Source organism: Phoca vitulina, unplaced genomic scaffold (genome assembly GCF_004348235.1).
Source record: "Phoca vitulina isolate PV1807 unplaced genomic scaffold, GSC_HSeal_1.0 scaffold33, whole genome shotgun sequence".
NCBI classification, from domain to species: Eukaryota; Metazoa; Chordata; class Mammalia; order Carnivora; family Phocidae; genus Phoca; species Phoca vitulina.
Genome location: NW_022589736.1, coordinates 10,382,062 through 10,385,756, shown reverse-complemented (window position 1 = coordinate 10,385,756; position 3,695 = coordinate 10,382,062). Strand labels below are relative to the sequence as shown.

General features: G+C 41.6%; 1 pseudogene; it reads left to right on the top strand.

The window, feature by feature from the left end:
• Positions 1 to 2,549: 2,549 nt before the first annotated feature.
• Positions 2,550 to 2,729, top strand: LOC116645703 (annotated as a pseudogene).
• Positions 2,730 to 3,695: the final 966 nt, after the last annotated feature.

The following is a 3,695-nucleotide window of genomic DNA, read 5'->3' as shown; positions in this document are numbered from 1 at the left end:
ATGACATGCCCAGGCATAAATTCTGAGATTATGGAGGTAGCAGGCAGCTTAAAAACCAGTACTTTGGGGAAAAACAAAACAATCTTCTGATTTGTGTGTTGTGAACAGGCAGTTTTTGCTGACTTCATGAAGGCCATGTCATCACAGAGAGATCTTGACAAACTTGGGGTACATGGCAACTTCAAACACTTCCTGAGCCCCAGTTTCCCAAATGCTATGAAGTTGATTACAGTCATCTTTTAAAACATGAATATGTGACGCTCTATCGTTTCATAAGATATGTACACACTACGATGGTGATGTTGGTGATAAGTACTCCCAACTCCTGACTACCTCATAAGGAGGAGGCATGGGAAAGTGGTGATGGACACAGACCCATTACCGAAATCGGGCTGGGAAATAACCCCGCTATAAGTCTTTGTTTTCCTCTGTAAAATGAACCTAAAGATAGTACCTACCAGCTGTGGGCGTTATCTGAAATAATGTGTATAAAGTGCCTAACCCATAGGAAAACTCAACGAGATGGTTATGATTATTACTGCGCCGCAGGTATTATTTGACTAGAAATGTTTCGTTTTTGTCTGATTTTGTCGCCCCAGATCAACTCGTTCTCTTCCCAGACCTAGGAGACAGACTCAGCAGGGGTCAGGCACTTGCAGAAGGTTCCATGGACAACAACGGCAGAACCAAAATTTAAACTCCAGTCTGTGTACCTTCAACGAGTTGTCTCCCCCTCAGCAAGGTGGGAAGAGGACTACAGTTTTGTTGTTTCCCTGAAGACCAAAAATAGGGTATTCCAAAGCAAAGGAGGCAAGGAATCCCCCAGGGCTCTCCTGAAAGACTGTCTTAAAGCTAAGCCTGATTCCTGCATCTAGCAGAGAAAATTCTGACCAGTGAAAGGACTTCCTTTCTAGCCTCTTTAACATGACCTGCTTTTTCCTAGGAAATTTAATTATGCATATGTTTGTTCATTCATTCAACAATTGTTAAGTATCTATTATGTACTCAACCTGGACTCCACTCCATGCAGATGCCACCGAATGGAGGAGGGTGACTTGTATATTAACTAAAGGCATAAACGGCCAAATTGATGTGAGAAACAGAGAAGCTTTGAAAGAACTGTAATTAAATCAAGTTAGGAAGCAGAGGAGCAGTTCAATTAGAGAGATGAGCGCCATCGGATGAATTCTTTGGACAAGTCAGTCAGTGGATGAAAAATTCAAGACCCATGAGGGAAATCATGATAGAAATTCAAACAGAGTTTCTCAGCCTGGATCATCAGTTAGAAATGCAAAGAAAAAAGTGATGGATTATTTAAAGAAATATCTCATTCTCAAAGTCTAATGCAACACTGGTTTACTAGTCAATAAATTGGCAAGACCATACCCTTAAAAATGGGTGCGATTGCTCTACCAGATGGAAAAAGATCAATTAGAGTTACAGAATCCGAAGTCTGTTCCTAAAATATTAAATGTATATGCATCTGTTGTATTTTGAGACGAGAGGATTGCATTTCTCTCAGCACACGAGGTACTATATATTCTAGCTATTGGACAATCATCAGTGTGGACATTGAATTGTACTGATTTATAATCTTTAGCTCTATTTTGGTGTAGCACATTTTCCCAACAGATATGCATTGTGACCGGTTGTACGAGAGTCATCCATTAGTCATGATAACAAACTATAAGGCTATACCCGAAAATCTGGCTCTCCCCTTTACCTTCTCATTTTCCAGCAGCCCTGTTGCTGCAAACTCTCAACTAATTCCTCAAGCCAGGACATCTGTGGGTTTTCCACTGAGTTGTAACCGCTGAACATGATGCAGACCGGGGACTGCCAACAGTCTCAAAGCTGTAGGAAAAGGAAACTCACACCACATGGCTCCCTTCTCCCGGAATCAACTTGCCTCCTGGATCTGCCTGCTTTGGGCTTCCTTCCAATGGCCTCCCATAGTAATTTTTTTATGTTTTATCCAGAGTGCATAGTTATCGGCAACAAGGTTAATCCAATTGGAGCTTACTTGACTATAAACAAAAGCAGAACTCCAGGCTTGAGGGTCATAAAGTCAAAATTGCACTTATTAGTATCATTTTTCAAGAAGCACTTTGAGACTATCAAAGTGAAGCCTCCCTCAGTATCTTCTTTTTTTACTGAAATCAGAAAATCTTCATCTCCTGCAGAGAATTTCCGTACAAAGTTCACAGATCTTCAATACTAGAGAGTCATTTTGCAATTTCAGAACGATTTGCTTTAAAAACCCGATTCCTAACAACTTTGGGTGGCAATCGCTTTGGCTAATGTAGGCACTGTGAAAGAGTATTAAACCACATCTGTTGCAAATACCTTGCAAAGATAAACCAGAATTCAGGGAGTTCCAATCATCTCATTTGCCTAATATGTTTACCAGTAAAGGGGAAGAAGTTGACTATACAGAAATAGCTATCTGTAGGCCTTGAGAGAATGAAACACGCTTATACTTGTGTACTTCATAGAGTTCATAATCTAAGATTGACATGTTTGAGTTTGAGATTAAGAATTGGAAGATAATCACTCCTCGGCCTTTTGGCTAAGATGAAGTTCTTATGAGTTTAATATCTGATACATCCTCTAGTCAAGGACAATATATTAAATGGATTTTTGGAGCAGAGAGATGGAAGAGGAGCCTGCTCCGTCCACACCATGCATGGACCTGGGATTGCAGGACTTCCAGGAATGGTGCACCTCCCTCAGGGGCAACAATAGTGGTGCAAATGGCAGGCTGAGTCTGGCTTTTGAAGTCATCCCATGGACCTATGTGCAGAGGAGATCTAGTGGCTTGCTTCTTATCCTGCAGCAGGAGCCAGGCAGGAAGCCAAGTAGCCAGGCTCTAGCGTCCCTGGCCTGAGCACCTAAGGCTTACCTTCCACGTGGGATAGCTGACCTGTGTGTGTGTGGCCATCAGGACCAGCCTTGCCACACTCCATCCACCCCAGGAAAGTCCCAGCCTCCGTCTCTTCTCTGTGTCACAGCCCCCTGCCCCAACCACCACTAAAAAAGAAAGAAAAAAGAGAATTGGAAGATATTGGATAGCAGATGACAGAGGACAAAACAGTTAAACATATTGGTCAGGCCATCCTTTTGTTGCTAGTTTAAGAGACTTCAACCAGTCTCAGTTTAGACTTCTGTTAGTTATTGTAGTATCTAGTATAGGATCATAACATCTAGAAATTTGCCATGGATCTTACCAGAAATACGACCCAGTAAATAAAATTGTATCTCTTTTTGTGAAACAAACCTACCTTTAATTCCTCCTCATCATTCACAAAGCCCTAGGACAACAATGTATATTGTTTATGAAATTAGACTTAAATATTGTATTTATTGCTACAAATAGATCTGTGGTCTAATATAGACACACTAGTATTGTTTGTGCAAGAGGTACATTGAAACACCCATTTCTACCTCTTAAGCAATGGGAACTGGCATTTGAGAAACTTTAAAATTAAAAGTTAATGAATCAGGGGCGCCTGGGTGGTTCAGTCGGTTGAGCGTCCAATTCTTGATTTCTGCTCAGGTCATGATCTCAGGGTCCTGGGATCAACCTCCATGTTGGGCTCCACACTCAGTGGGGAGTCTACTTGAAGATTCTTTTTCCCTCTCCCTCTGCCCTCCCTTACATGCACACACGCGTGTTCTGTCTCAAAAAAAAAAAA